Source organism: Rutidosis leptorrhynchoides, chromosome 5 (assembly GCF_046630445.1).
Source record: "Rutidosis leptorrhynchoides isolate AG116_Rl617_1_P2 chromosome 5, CSIRO_AGI_Rlap_v1, whole genome shotgun sequence".
NCBI lineage: Eukaryota > Viridiplantae > Streptophyta > Magnoliopsida > Asterales > Asteraceae > Rutidosis > Rutidosis leptorrhynchoides.
The window spans coordinates 225,807,009-225,824,855 of NC_092337.1; positions in this window are offsets into that span (position 1 = coordinate 225,807,009).

Sequence of the window (17,847 nt, forward strand, 5' to 3'; positions counted from 1 at the left end):
GTGACCACGGTAGTGCTTACGCATCATCTTGTCCCACTGGCTCTAGATAGGTATTCCACCATGTTAACGCAGAACCTGTGAAGGTATGCGTAGCGTACTTCACTTTGTCCTCTTCAGTACACTTACTTATGGCAAACACCGATTCGACCTTCTCGGTCCACCGTTTCAATCCGATTGGTCCTTCGGTTCCATCAAATTCCAAAGGTTTGCAGGCAGTGAATTCTTTTTAGGTGCATCCTACACGATTTCCTGTACTGCTAGATCCAAGGTTATTGTTGGTATCTAGCGCAGCCTGTACTGTGGCTATGTTTGAAGCTAGAAAAGTACGGAATTTCTCTTCATTCATATTCATGGTTTGTCGAGTAGTCGGTGCCATTTCCTTCAAAATAGTCAATTGGAACAAGTTAATCATACAGAATATTAAGAGTAGTTAATAGTATTTCGTAGCATAATATGAACTCATTTATAAAAACTTTTTCTTCATATTAGCGTTTTATAAGTTTAAATTCGGGTAGTACCTACCCGTTAAGTTCATACTTAGTACCTAATATACAATTCAACTACTACAATTCTATATGAAAAACTGATTATAATAATATTTCGCGTTCAAACTTTTATACAATATTTTACAAACTTACAATACCGCTTATTTTACATAAAGCATGAAATATAGCACACAATAACTTTGATACAAGATAGTTGTGAAGATAATTCTAGCTAGTACACAAGTCGTTCAGCAAAGGCAATAAAGACACGTAATTCATACGTCCAGAAACAAGTCATGCATTCTGGTTTTACTAGGACTACTTCCCATCCTTGGTCTTGTGGAACATAACCGTTATGGCCGTTGATAAGACAGCGTGTTGTAACGTCGTCAAAGGGACGAGGGTTACGTAATGACCAACAGTCTCGTAATAACCTAAAAACCTCATTTCTTACCCCAATTACCGACTCCGTCACTTGTGGGAACGTTTTGTTTAATAGTTGTAGCCCGATGTTCTTTTTCTCACTTTGGTGAGAAGCGAACATTACTAACCCGTAAGCATAGCATGCTTCTTTATGTTGCATGTTAGCCGCTTTTTATAAATCATGAAGTCCTATATTCGGATACATTGAGTCAAAATAATTTCTTAACCCGTTGCGTAAAATAGCATTTGGGTTCCCGCAATATATGCGTCAAAGTAAACACATCGTAACTTATGGGTTTCATATTGTGATATCCCCCATCTTTCAAACGAAAGTCTCTTATAAACCAAGACATTCTTGGAACGTTCTTCGAATGTCTTACAAACTGATTTCGCCGTAAATAGTTGTGCCAAAGAATTCTGACCGACTCTAGACAAGATTTCATCAATCATGTCTCCAGGTAGGTCTCTTAAAATATTGGGTTGTCTATCCATTTTGTGTTTTTATACTGTAAAATAGACAAGAGTTAGATTCATAAAAAATATATATATATATACTTATTAATACAAGCAATTTTTACATATATCATAAAGAATAAGCACACTATATTACATATATTACACCACACGAATACAACTATCTTATTCCAACTCGCTCGTTTCTTCTTCTTTGGTTTTGGTTCGTTTTGCCAAGTTTCTAGGGATATATGATGTTTCCCTAATACGAGCCGTCGTTTTCCACATTGGTTTAGAAAAACCTGGTGGTTTAGAGGTTCCCGAGTCATTGTTACAACTTAAGGGCTTCGGGGGTTGACGATACATATAAAGTTCATCGGGGTTGGAATTAGATTTCTCTATTTTTATGCCCTTTCCCTTATTATTTTCTTTTGCCTTTTTAAATTCAGTTGGGGTAATTTCTATAACATCATCGGAATTCTCATCGGAATCCGATTCATCGGAGAATTGGTAATCCTCTCAATATTTTGCTTCCTTGGTTGAAACACCATTGACCATAATTAACCTTGGTCAGTTGGTTGAGGATTTTCTTTTACTTAACCGTTTTATTATTTCCCCCACCGGTTCTATTTCCTCCTCCGGTTCCTCCTCCTCCGGTTCTGATTCTTCTTCCGGTTCTGATTCTTCTTCCGGTTCTTCTTCGGAAACTTGTGAATCAGTCCAATATATATTTGACTCTTCGTTATTATTAGGTGAGTCAATGGGATTTGTGCTAGAGGTAGACATCTATCACATAATATCAAACATGTTAAGAGATTAATATATCACATAATATATACATGTTAATAATATATAGTTTCCAACAAAAATGTTAAGGAATCATTTTTAAAGAAAACACGGTCGAAGTCCAGACTCACTAATGCATCCTAACAAGCTCGATAAGACACACTAATGTAAATTTCTGGTTCTCTAAGACCAACGCTCGGATACCAACTGAAATGTCCCGTTCTTATTGATTAAAAACTTTCCATATTAATTGATTTTGTTGCGAGGTTTTGACCTCTATATGAGACATTTTTCAAAGAATGCATTCATTTTTAAAACAAACCATAACCTTTATTTCATAAATAAAGGTTTAAAAAGCTTTACGTAGATTATCATATAATGATAATCTAAAATATCCTGTTTACACACGACCATTACATAATGGTTTACAATACAAATATGTTACATCGAAATCAGTTTCTTGAATGCAGTTTTTACACAATGTCATACAAACATGGACTCCAAATCTTGTCCTTATTTTAGTATGCAACAGCAGAAGCTCTTAGTATTCACCTGAGAATAAACATGCTTTAAACGTCAACAAAAATGTTCGTGAGTTATAGGTTTAACCTATATATATCAAATCGTAACAATAGACCACAAGATTTCATATTTCAATACACATCCCATACATAGAGATAAAAATCATTCATATGGTGAACACCTGGTAACCGACATTAACAAGATGCATATATAAGAATATCCCCATCATTCCGGGACACCCTTCGGATATGATATAATTTCGAAGTTCTAAAGCATCTGGTACTTTGGATGGGGTTTGTTAGGCCCAATAGATCTATCTTTAGGATTCGCGTCAATTAGGGTGTCTGTTCCCTAATTCTTAGATTACCAGACTTAATAAAAAGGGGCATATTCGATTTCGATAATTCAACCATAGAATGTAGTTTCACGTACTTGTGTCTATTTTGTAAATCATTTATAAAACCTGCATGTATTCTCATCCCAAAAATATTAGATTTTAAAAGTGGGACTATAACTCACTTTCACAGATTTTTACTTCATCGGGAGGTAAGACTTGGCCACTGGTTGATTCACGAACCTATAACAATATATACATATATATCAAAGTATGTTCAAAATATATTTACAACACTTTTAATATATTTTGATGTTTTAAGTTTATTAAGTCAGCTGTCCTCGTTAGTAACCTACAACTAGTTGTCCACAGTTAGATGTAAAGAAATAAATCGATAAATATTATCTTGAATCAATCCACAACTCAGTATATACGTATCTCAGTATTGATCACAACTCAAACTATATATATTTTGGAATCAACCTCAACCCTGTATAGCTAACTCCAACATTCACATATAGAGTGTCTATGGTTGTTCCGAAATATATATAGATGTGTCGACATGATAGGTCGAAACATTGTATATGTGTCTATGGTATCTCAAGATTACATAATATACAATACAAGTTGATTAAGTTATGGTTGGAATAGATTTGTTACCAATTTTCACGTAGCTAAAATGAGAAAAATTATCCAATCTTGTTTTACCCATAACTTCTTCATTTTAAATCCGTTTTGAGTGAATCAAATTGCTATGGTTTCATATTGAACTCTATTTTATGAATCTAAACAGAAAAAGTATAGGTTTATAGTCTTAAAAATAAGTTACAAGTCGTTTTTGTAAAGGTAGTCATTTCAGTCGAAAGAACGACGTCTAGATGACCATTTTAGAAAACATACTTTCACTTTGAGTTTAACCATAATTTTTGGATATAGTTTCATGTTCATAATAAAAATCATTTTACCAGAATAACAACTTTTAAATCAAAGTTTATCATAGTTTTTAATTAACTAACCCAAAACAGCCCGCGGTGTTACTACGACGGCGTAAATCCGGTTTTACGGTGTTTTTCGTGTTTCCAGGTTTTAAATCATTAAGTTAGCATATCATATAGATACAGAACATGTATTTAGTTGATTTTAAAAGTCAATTTATAAGGATTAACTTTTATTTGCGAACAAGTTTAGAATTAACTAAACTATGTTCTAGTGATTACAAGTTTAAACCTTCGAATAAGATAGCTTTATATGTATGAATCGAATGATATTATGAACATCATTACTACCTCAAGTTCCTTGGATAAACCTACTAGAAATGAGAAAAATAGATCTAGCTTCAAAGGATCCTTGGATGGCTTGAAAGTTCTTGAAGCAGAATCATGACACGAAAACAATTTCAAGTAAGATTTCCACTCGAAATAAGATTGTTATAGTTATAGAAATTGAATTAAAGTTTGAATCTCATTATTACCTTGTATTAGAAAGATAACCTACTGTAAGTAACAAAGGTTTATTGATCTTGGATGATTACTTGGAATGGATTTAGAAAACTTGGAAGTAAACTTGCAATCTTGGAAGTATTCTTGATTTTATGAAACTAGAACTTTTGGAATTTATGAAGAACACTTAGAACCTGAAGATAAAACTTGAGAGAGATCAATTAGATGAAGAAAATTGAAGAATGAAAGTGTTTGTAGGTGTTTTTGGTCGTTGGTGTATGGATTAGATATAAAGGATATGTAATTTTGTTTTCATGTAAATAAGTCATGAATGATTACTCATATTTTTGTAATTTTATGAGATATTTCATGCTAGTTGCCAAATGATGGTTTCCACATGTGTTAGGTGACTCACATGGGCTGCTAAGAGCTGATCATTTGAGTGTATATACCAATAGTACATACATCTAAAAGCTGTGTATTGTACGAGTACGAATACGGGTGCATACGAGTAGAATTGTTGATGAAACTGAACGAGGATGTAATTGTAAGCATTTTTGTTAAGTAGAAGTATTTTGATAAGTGTATTGAAGTCTTTAAAAAGTGTATGAATAAATATTAAAACACTACATGTATATACATTTTAACTGTGTCGTTAAGTCATCGTTAGTCGTTACATGTAAATGTTGTTTTGAAACCTTTAGGTTAACGATCTTGTTGAATGTTGTTAACCCATTATTTATTATAACAAATGAGATGTTAAATTGTTATATTATCATTATATTATGATATATAATATATCTTAGTATGATATATATACAGTTAATTGTCATTACAACAATAATCGTTACATATATGTCTCGTTTCGAAATCATTAAGTTAGTAGTCTTATTTTTACATATGTATTTCATTGTTAATACACTTAATAATATATTTACTTATCATTTAACATAATTAACCAAGTGTATCAATATCATAATATGATTCATATGTGTAGTGACCCGAACTTTTCCATGTTTATATATATTAATTGAGATTGATATTTACATGATTAAATGTTTCCAACATGTTAAGCAATCAAACTTGTTAAGACTTGATTAATCGAAATATGTTTCATATAGACAATTGACCACCCAAGTTGACCGGTGATTCACGAACGTTAAAACTTGTAAAACCTATATGATGACATATATATGGATATATATATATAGTTAACATGATACTATGATAAGAAAACATATCATAAAGTATATTAACAATGAACTACATATGTAAAAACGAGACTACTAACCTAATGATTTTTAAACGAGACATATATGTAACGATTATCGTTGTAAAGACATTTAATGTATATATATCATATTAAGAGATATTCATACATGATAATATCATGATAATATAATAATTTAAAATCTCATTTGATATTATAAACATTGGGTTAACAACATTTAACAAGATCGTTAACCTAAAGGTTTCAAAACAACACTTACATGTAACGACTAACGATGACTTAACGACTCAGTTAAAATGTATATACATGTAGTGTTTTAATATGTATTTATACACTTTTGAAAGACTTCAATACACTTATCAAAATACTTCTACTTAACAAAAATGCTTACAATTACATCCTCGTTCAGTTTCATCAACAATTCTACTCGTATGCACCCGTATTCGTACTCGTACAATACACAGCTTTTAGATGTATGTACTATTGGTATATACACTCCAATGATCAGCTCTTAGCAGCCCATGTGAGTCACCTAACACATGTAGGAACCATCATTTGGCAACTAGCATGAAATATCTCATAAAATTACAAAAATATGAGTAATCATTCATGACTTATTTACATGAAAACAAAATTACATATCCTTTATATCTAATCCATACACCAACGACCAAAAACACCTACAAACACTTTCATTCTTCAATTTTCTTCATCTAATTGATCTCTCTCAAGTTCTATCTTCAAGTTCTAAGTGTTCTTCATAAATTCCAAAAGTTCTAGTTTCATAAAATCAAGAATACTTTCAAGTTTGCTAGCTCACTTCCAATCTTGTAAGGTGATCATCCAACCTCAAGAAATCTTTGTTTCTTACAGTAGGTTATCATTCTAATACAAGGTAATAATCATATTCAAACTTTGGTTCAATTTCTATAACTATAACAATCTTATTTCAAGTGATGATCTTACTTGAACTTGTTTTCGTGTCATGATTCTGCTTCAAGAACTTCGAGCCATCCAAGGATCCATTGAAGCTAGATCCATTTTTCTCTTTTCCAGTAGGTTTATCCAAGGAAATTAAGGTAGTAATGATGTTCATAACATCATTCGATTCATACATATAAAGCTATCTTATTCGAAGGTTTAAACTTGTAATCACTAGAACATAGTTTAGTTAATTCTAAACTTGTTCGCAAACAAAAGTTAATCCTTCTAACTTGACTTTTAAAATCAACTAAACACATGTTCTATATCTATATGATATGCTAACTTAATGATTTAAAACCTGGAAACACGAAAAACACCGTAAAACCGGATTTACGCCGTCGTAGTAACACCGCGGGCTGTTTTGGGTTAGTTAATTAAAAACTATGATAAACTTTGATTTAAAAGTTGTTATTCTGAGAAAATGATTTTTATTATGAACATGAAACTATATCCAAAAATTATGGTTAAACTCAAAGTGGAAGTATGTTTTCTAAAATGGTCATCTAGACGTCGTTCTTTCGACTGAAATGACTACCTTTACAAAAACGACTTGTAACTTATTTTTCCGACTATAAACCTATACTTTTTCTGTTTAGATTCATAAAATAGAGTTCAATATGAAATCATAGCAATTTGATTCACTCAAAACGGATTTAAAATGAAGAAGTTATGGGTAAAACAAGATTGGATAATTTTTCTCATTTTAGCTACGTGAAAATTGGTAACAAATCTATTCCAACCATAACTTAATCAACTTGTATTGTATATTATGTAATCTTGAGATACCATAGACACGTATACAATATTTCGACCTATCATGTCGACACATCTATATATATTTCGGAACAACCATAGACACTCTATATGTGAATGTTGGAGTTAGCTATACAGGGTTGAGGTTGATTCCAAAATATATATAGTTTGAGTTGTGATCAATACTGAGATACGTATACACTGGGTCGTGGATTGATTCAAGATAATATTTATCGATTTATTTCTGCACATCTAACTGTGGACAACTAGTTGTAGGTTACTAACGAGGACAGCTGACTTAATAAACTTAAAACATCAAAATATATTAAAAGTGTTGTAAATATATTTTGAACATACTTTGATATATATGTATATATTGTTATAGGTTCGTGAATCAACCAGTGGCCAAGTCTTACTTCCCGACGAAGTAAAAATCTGTGAAAGTGAGTTATAGTCCCACTTTTAAAATCTAATATTTTTGGGATGAGAATACATGCAGGTTTTATAAATGATTTACAAAATAGACACAAGTACGTGAAACTACATTCTATGGTTGAATTATCGAAATCGAATATGCCCCTTTTTATTAAGTCTGGTAATCTAAGAATTAGGGAACAGACACCCTAATTGACGAGAATCCTAAAGATAGATCTATTGGGCCTAACAAACCCCATCCAAAGTACCGGATGCTTTAGTACTTCGAAATTTATATCATATCCGAAGGGTGTCCCGGAATGATGGGGATATTTTTATATATGCATCTTGTTATTGTCGGTTACCAGGTGTTCACCATATGAATGATTTTTATCTCTATGTATGGGATGTGTATTGAAATATGAAATCTTGTGGTCTATTGTTACGATTTGATATATATAGGTTAAACCTATAACTCACCAACATTTTTGTTGACGTTTAAAGCATGTTTATTCTCAGGTGAATATTAAGAGCTTCCGCTGTTGCATACTAAAATAAGGACAAGATTTGGAGTCCATGTTTGTATGATATTGTGTAAAAACTGCATTCAAGAAACTGATTTCGATGTAACATATTTGTATTGTAAACCATTATGTAATGGTCGTGTGTAAACAGGATATTTTAGATTATCATTATTTGATAATCTACGTAAAGCTTTTTAAACCTTTATTTATGAAATAAAGGTTATGGTTTGTTTTAAAAATGAATGCAGTCTTTGAAAAACGTCTCATATAGAGGTCAAAACCTCGCAACGAAATCAATTAATATGGAACGTTTTTAATCAATAAGAACGGGACATTTCAGTTGGTATCCGAGCGTTGGTCTTAGAGAACCAGAAAATTTGCATTAGTGTGTCTTATCGAGTTTGTTAGGATGCATTAGTGAGTCTGGACTTCGACCGTGTTTTCTTTAAAAATGATTGCTTAACATTTTTGTTGGAAACTATATATTTTTAACATATGAATATTATGTGATATATTAATCTCTTAACGTGTTTGATATTATGTGATAGATGTCTACCTCTAGAACAAGTCCCATTGACTCACCTAATAATAATGAAGAGTCAAATGTAAATTGGAATGATTTGTGGACTGATTCACAAGTTCCCGAAGAGGAACCGGAAGAAGAGTCGGAACCGGAAGAAGAATCGGAACCGGAAGAAGAATCGGAACCGGATAAAGAAATAGAACCGGTGGGGGAAATAATAAAACGGTTAAGTAAAAGAAAATCCTCAACCAACCGACCAAAGTTAATTATGGTCAATGGTGTTTCCGCCAAGGAAGCAAAATATTGGGAGGATTACCAATTCTCCGATGAATCGGATTCCGACGAGAATTCCGATGATGTTATAGAAACTACCCCAACTGAATTTAAAAAGGCAAAAGAAAATAATAAGGGAAAGGGCATAAAAATAGAGAAATCTAATTCCAACCCCGATGAACTTTATATGTATCGTCAACCCCCGAAGTCCTTAAGTTGTAACAATGACCCGGGAACCTCTAAACCACCAGGTTTTTCTAAACCAATGTGGACAACGACGGCTCGTATTAGGGGAACATCATATATCCCTAGAAACCTGGCAAAACGAACCAAAACCGAAGAAGAAGAAACGAGCGAGTCGGAATAAGATAGTTGTATTCGTGTGGTGTAATATATGTAATATAGTGTTCTTATGCTTTATGATATATGTAAAAATTGCTTGTATTAATAAGTATTTTTTTATGAATCTAACTCTTGTCTATTTTACAGTTTAAAAACACAAAATGGATAGACAACCCAATATTTTAAGAGACCTACCCGGAGACATGATTGATGAAATCTTGTCTAGAGTCGACCAGAATTCTTCGGCACAACTATTTAAGGCGAGATCAGTTTGTAAGACATTCGAAGAACGTTCCAAGAATGTCTTGGTTTATAAGAGACTTTCGTTTGAAAGATGGGGGATATCACATTGGGAAACCCATAAGTTACGATGTGTTTACTTTGACGCATATATTGCGGGGAACCCAAATGCTATTTTACGCAACGGGTTAAGAAATTATTTTGACTCAATATATCCGAATATTGGACTTCGTGATTTAGAAAAAGCGGCTAACATGCAACATAAAGAAGCATGTTATGCTTACGGATTAGTAATGTTCGCTTCTCACCAAAGTGAGAACAAGAACATCGGGCTACAACTATTAAACAAAACGTTTCCACAAGTGACGGAGTCGATAATTGGGGTAAGAAATGAGGTTTTTAGATTATTACGGGACTGTTGGACATTACGTAACCCTCGTCCCTTTGATGACGTTACAACACGCTGTCTTATCAACGGCCATAACGGTTATGTTGCACAAGACCAAGGATGGGAAGTAGTCCTAGTAAAACCAGAATGCATGACTTGTTTCTGGACGTATGAATTACGTGTCTTTATTGTCTTCGCTGAACGACTTGTGTACTAGCTAGAATTGTCTTCACAACTATCTTGTATCAAAGTTATTGTGTGCTATATTTCATGCTTTATGTAAAATAAGCGGTATTGTAAGTTTGTAAAATATTGTATAAAAGTTTGAACGCGAAATATTATTATAATCAGTTTTTCATATAGAATTGTAGTAGTTGAATTGTATATTAGCTACTAAGTATGAACTTAACGGGTAGGTACTACCCGAATTTAAACTTATAAAACGCTAATATGAAGAAAAAGCTTTTATAAATGAGTTCATATTATGCTACGAAATACTATTAACTACTCTTAATATTCTGTATGATTAACTTGTTCCATTTGACTATTTTGAAGGAAATGGCACCGACTACTCGACACACCGTGAATATGAATGAAGAGGAATTCCGTACTTTTCTAGCTTCAAACATAGCCGCAGTACAGGCTGCGCTACATACCAACAATAACCTTGGATCTGGCAGTACAGGAAATCGTGTAGGATGCACCTACAAAGAATTCACTGCCTGCAAACCTTTGGAATTTGATGGAACCGAAGGACCGATCGGATTGAAACGGTGGACCGAGAAGGTTGAATCGGTGTTTGCCATAAGTAAGTGTACTGAAGAGGACAAAGTGAAGTAATCTACGCATACCTTCACAGGTTCTGCGTTAACATGGTGGAATACCTATCTAGAGCAAGTGGGACAAGATGATGCGTACGCACTACCGTGGTCAGCATTCAAGCACTTGATGAACGTGAAGTACCGTCCCAGAACCGAGGTCAATAAGCTCAAGACAGAACTTAGAGGGTTACGAACCCAAGGATTTGATATTACCACGTACGAAAGACGATTCACAGAATTGTGCCTATTGTGTCCGGGAGCATTCGAAGATGAGGAAGAGAAGATCGACGCGTTTGTGAAAGGATTACCGGAAAGAATCCAAGAAGATATAAGTTCACACGAGCCCGCCTCCATACAACAGGCATGTAGAATGGCTCACAAACTAGTGAACCAGATTGAAGAAAGAATTAAAGAAAAGACTGCTGAAGAGGCCAATGTGAAGCAAGTCAAAAGAAAGTGGGAGGAAAACGGTGATAAGAATCACTAATACAACAACAACAGCAATTACAACAATAATCGCAACAATTATCCCAACAATCGCAACATCAATCGCAACTACAACAAACGGCCCAACAATAACAACAACAACAATAGCAACAGCAACTACAACAATCATCCCAACAACATTAATAACCGCAACAACAACAACAATCAGAAGCAGCTATGCCAAAGGTGTGAAAAGTATCACTCGGGGTTCTGCACCAAATTTTGCAACAAGTGTAAAAGAAATGGTCATAGCGCGGTGAAGTGTGAGGTCTACGGACCAGGGGTTAATAGAACGAAAGGAACAAATGGTGTTGGAACGAGTAATGGCGGAGCAAGTAGTGTCGGAGCAAGTTATGCCAATATAGTTTGTTATAAGTGTGGAAAACCGGGCCACATTATTAGAAATTGCCCTAACCAGGAGAACACGAATGGACAAGGCCGTGGAAGAGTTTTCAATATTAATGCGGCAGAGGCACAGGAAGACCCGGAGCTTGTTACGGGTACGTTTCTTATTGACAATAAATCTGCTTACGTTTTATTTGATTCGGGTGCGGATAGAAGCTATATGAGTAGAGATTTTTGTGCTAAATTAAGTTGTCCATTGACACCTTTGGATAGTAAATTTTTACTCGAATTAGCAAATGGTAAATTAATTTCAGCAGATAATATATGTCGGAATCGAGAAATTAAACTGGTTAGCGAAACATTTAAGATTGATTTGATACCAGTAGAGTTAGGGAGTTTTGATGTGATAATCGGTATGGACTGGTTGAAAGAAGTGAAAGAGGAGATCGTTTGTTACAAAAATGCAATTCGCATTATACGAGAAAAAGGAAAACCCTTAATGGTGTACGGAGAAAAGGGCAACACGAAGCTACATCTTATTAGTAATTTGAAGGCACAAAAACTAATAAGAAAAGGTTGCTATGCTGTTCTAGCACACGTCGAGACAGTACAAACTGAAGAAAAGAGCATCAATGATGTTCCCATTGCAAAAGAATTTCCCGATGTATTTCCGAAAGAATTACCGGGATTACCCCCACATCGATCCGTTGAATTTCAAATAGATCTTGTACCAGGAGCTGCACCAATAGCTCGTGCTCCTTACAGACTCGCACCCAGCGAGATGAAAGAACTGCAAAGCCAATTACAAGAACTTTTAGAGCGTGGTTTCATTCGACCAAGCACATCACCGTGGGGAGCTCCTGTTTTGTTTGTCAAGAAGAAAGATGGTACATTCAGGTTGTGTATCGACTACCGAGAGTTGAACAAACTTACCATCAAGAACCGCTACCCACTATCGAGAATCGATGACTTATTTGATCAACTACAAGGCTCGTCTGTTTATTCAAAGATTGACTTACGTTCCGGGTATCATCAAATGCGGGTGAAAGAAGATGATATTCCAAAGACTGCTTTCAGAACACGTTACGGTCATTACGAGTTTATGGTCATGCCGTTTGGTTTAACTAATGCACCAGCTGTGTTCATGGACCTTATGAACCGAGTGTGTGGACCATACCTTGACAAGTTTGTCATTGTTTTCATTGATGACATACTTATTTACTCAAAGAATGACCAAGAACACGGTGAACATTTGAGAAAGGTGTTAGAAGTATTGAGGAAGGAAGAATTGTACGCTAAGTTTTCAAAGTGTGCATTTTGGTTGGAAGAAGTTCAATTCCTCGGTCACATAGTGAACAAAGAAGGTATTAAGGTGGATCCGGCAAAGATAGAAACTGTTGAAAAGTGGGAAACCCCGAAAACTCCGAAACACATACGCCAGTTTTTAGGACTAGCTGGTTACTACAGAAGGTTCATCCAAGATTTTTCCAGAATAGCAAAACCCTTGACTGCATTAACGCATAAAGGGAAGAAATTTGAATGGAATGATGAACAAGAGAAAGCGTTTCAGTTATTGAAGAAAAAGCTAACTACGGCACCTATATTGTCATTGCCTGAAGGGAATGATGATTTTGTGATTTATTGTGATGCATCAAAGCAAGGTCTCGGTTGTGTATTAATGCAACGAACGAAGGTGATTGCTTATGCGTCTAGACAATTGAAGATTCATGAACAAAATTATACGACGCATGATTTGGAATTAGGCGCGGTTGTTTTTGCATTAAAGACTTGGAGGCACTACTTATATGGGGTCAAAAGTATTATATATACCGACCACAAAAGTCTTCAACACATATTTAATCAGAAACAACTGAATATGAGGCAGCGTAGGTGGATTGAATTATTGAATGATTACGACTTTGAGATTCGTTACCACCCGGGGAAGGCAAATGTGGTAGCCGATGCCTTGAGCAGGAAGGACAGAGAACCCATTCGAGTAAAATCTATGAATATAATGATTCATAATAACATTACTACTCAAATAAAGGAGGCGCAACAAGGAGTTTTAAAAGAGGGAAATTTAAAGGATGAAATACCCAAAGGATCGGAGAAGCATCTTAATATTCGGGAAGACGGAACCCGGTATAGGGCTGAAAGGATTTGGGTACCAAAATTTGGAGATATGAGAGAAATGGTACTTAGAGAAGCTCATAAAACCAGATACTCAATACATCCTGGAACGGGGAAGATGTACAAGGATCTCAAGAAACATTTTTGGTGGCCGGGTATGAAAGCCGATGTTGCTAAATACGTAGGAGAATGTTTGACGTGTTCTAAGGTCAAAGCTGAGCATCAGAAACCATCAGGTCTACTTCAACAACCCGAAATCCCGGAATGGAAATGGGAAAACATTACCATGGATTTCATCACTAAATTGCCAAGGACTGCAAGTGGTTTTGATACTATTTGGGTAATAGTTGATCGTCTCACCAAATCAGCACACTTCCTGCCAATAAGAGAAGATGACAAGATGGAGAAGTTAGCACGACTGTATTTGAAGGAAGTCGTCTCCAGACATGGAATACCAATCTCTATTATCTCTGATAGGGATGGCAGATTTATTTCAAGATTCTGGCAGACATTACAGCAAGCATTAGGAACTCGTCTAGACATGAGTACTGCCTATCATCCACAAACTGATGGGCAGAGCGAAAGGACGATACAAACGCTTGAAGACATGCTACGAGCATGTGTTATTGATTTCGGAAACAGTTGGGATCGACATCTACCATTAGCAGAATTTTCCTACAACAACAGCTACCATTCAAGCATTGAGATGGCGCCGTTTGAAGCACTTTATGGTAGAAAGTGCAGGTCTCCGATTTGTTGGAGTGAAGTGGGGGATAGACAGATTACGGGTCCGGAGATTATACAAGAAACTACCGAGAAGATCATCCAAATTCAACAACGGTTGAAAACCGCCCAAAGTCGACAAAAGAGCTACGCTGACATTAAAAGAAAAGATATAGAATTTGAAATTGGAGATATGGTCATGCTTAAAGTTGCACCTTGGAAAGGCGTTGTTCGATTTGGTAAATGAGGGAAATTAAATCCAAGGTATATTGGACCATTCAAGATTATTGATCGTGTCGGACCAGTAGCTTACCGACTTGAGTTACCTCAACAACTCGCGGCTGTACATAACACTTTCCACGTCTCGAATTTGATGAAATGTTTTGCTAAAGAAGATCTCACTATTCCGTTAGATGAAATCCAAATCAACGAAAAACTTCAATTCATCGAAGAACCCGTCGAAATAATGGATCGTGAGGTTAAAAGACTTAAGCAAAACAAGATACCAATTGTTAAGGTTCGATGGAATGCTCGTAGAGGACCCGAGTTCACCTGGGAGCGTGAAGATCAGATGAAGAAGAAATACCCGCATCTATTTCCAGAAGATTCGTCAACACCTTCAACAGCTTAAAATTTCGGGACGAAATTTATTTAACGGGTAGGTACTGTAGTGACCCGAACTTTTCCATGTTTATATATATTAATTGAGATTGATATTTACATGATTAAATGTTTCCAACATGTTAAGCAATCAAACTTGTTAAGACTTGATTAATTGAAATATGTTTCATATAGACAATTGACCACCCAAGTTGACCGGTGATTCACGAACGTTAAAACTTGTAAAACCTATATGATGACATATATATGGATATATATATATTTAACATGATACTATGATAAGAAAACATATCATAAAGTATATTAACAATGAACTACATATGTAAAAACAAGACTACTAACTTAATGATTTTTAAACGAGACATATATGTAACGATTATCGTTGTAAAGACATTTAATGTATATATATCATATTAAGAGATATTCATACATGATAATATCATGATAATATAATAATTTAAAATCTCATTTGATATTATAAACATTGGGTTAACAACATTTAACAAGATCGTTAACCTAAAGGTTTCAAAACAACACTTACATGTAACGACTAACGATGACTTAACGACTCAGTTAAAATGTATATACATGTAGTGTTTTAATATGTATTTATACACTTTTGAAAGACTTCAATACACTTATCAAAATACTTCTACTTAACAAAAATGCTTACAATTACATCCTTGTTCAGTTTCATCAACAATTCTACTCGTATGCACCCGTATTCGTACTCGTACAATACACAGCTTTTAGATGTATGTACTATTGGTATATACACTCCAATGATCAGCTCTTAGCAGCCCATGTGAGTCACCTAACACATATAGGAACCATCATTTGGCAACTAGCATGAAATATCTCATAAAATTACAAAAATATGAGTAATCATTCATGACTTATTTACATGAAAACAAAATTACATATCCTTTATATCTAATCCATACACCAACGACCAAAAACACCTACAAACACTTTCATTCTTCAATTTTCTTCATCTAATTGATCTCTCTCAAGTTCTATCTTCAAGTTCTAAGTGTTCTTCATAAATTCCAAAAGTTCTAGTTTCATAAAATCAAGAATACTTTCAAGTTTGCTAGCTCACTTCCAATCTTGTAAGGTGATCATCCAACCTCAAGAAATCTTTGTTTCTTACAGTAGGTTATCATTCTAATACAAGGTAATAATCATATTCAAACTTTGGTTCAATTTCTATAACTATAACAATCTTATTTCAAGTGATGATCTTACTTGAACTTGTTTTCGTGTCATGATTCTGCTTCAAGAACTTCGAGCCATCCAAGGATCCATTGAAGCTAGATCCATTTTTCTCTTTTCCAGTAGGTTTATCCAAGGAAATTAAGGTAGTAATGATGTTCATAACATCATTCGATTCATACATATAAAGCTATCTTATTCGAAGGTTTAAACTTGTAATCACTAGAACATAGTTTAGTTAATTCTAAACTTGTTCGCAAACAAAAGTTAATCCTTCTAACTTTACTTTTAAAATCAACTAAACACATGTTCTATATCTATATGATATGCTAACTTAATGATTTAAAACCTGGAAACACGAAAAACACCGTAAAACCGGATTTACGCCGTCGTAGTAACACCGCGGGCTGTTTTGGGTTAGTTAATTAAAAACTATGATAAACTTTGATTTAAAAGTTGTTATTCTGAGAAAATGATTTTTATTATGAACATGAAACTATATCCAAAAATTATGGTTAAACTCAAAGTGGAAGTATGTTTTCTAAAATGGTCATCTAGACGTCGTTCTTTCGACTGAAATGACTACCTTTACAAAAACGACTTGTAACTTATTTTTCCGACTATAAACCTATACTTTTTCTGTTTAGATTCATAAAATAGAGTTCAATATGAAATCATAGCAATTTGATTCACTCAAAACGGATTTAAAATGAAGAAGTTATGGGTAAAACAAGATTGGATAATTTTTCTCATTTTAGCTACGTGAAAATTGGTAACAAATCTATTCCAACCATAACTTAATCAACTTGTATTGTATATTATGTAATCTTGAGATACCATAGACACGTATACAATGTTTCGACCTATCATGTCGACACATCTATATATATTTCGGAACAACCATAGACACTCTATATGTGAATGTTGGAGTTAGCTATACAGGGTTGAGGTTGATTCCAAAATATATATAGTTTGAGTTGTGATCAATACTGAGATACGTATACACTTGGTCGTGGATTGATTCAAGATAATATTTATCGATTTATTTCTGTACATCTAACTGTGGACAACTAGTTGTAGGTTACTAACGAGGACAGCTGACTTAATAAACTTAAAACATCAAAATATATTAAAAGTGTTGTAAATATATTTTGAACATACTTTGATATATATGTATATATTGTTATAGGTTCGTGAATCAACCAGTGGCCAAGTCTTACTTCCCGACGAAGTAAAAATCTGTGAAAGTGAGTTATAGTCCCACTTTTAAAATCTAATATTTTTGGGATGAGAATACATGCAGGTTTTATAAATGATTTACAAAATAGACACAAGTACGTGAAACTACATTCTATGGTTGAATTATCGAAATCGAATATGCCCCTTTTTATT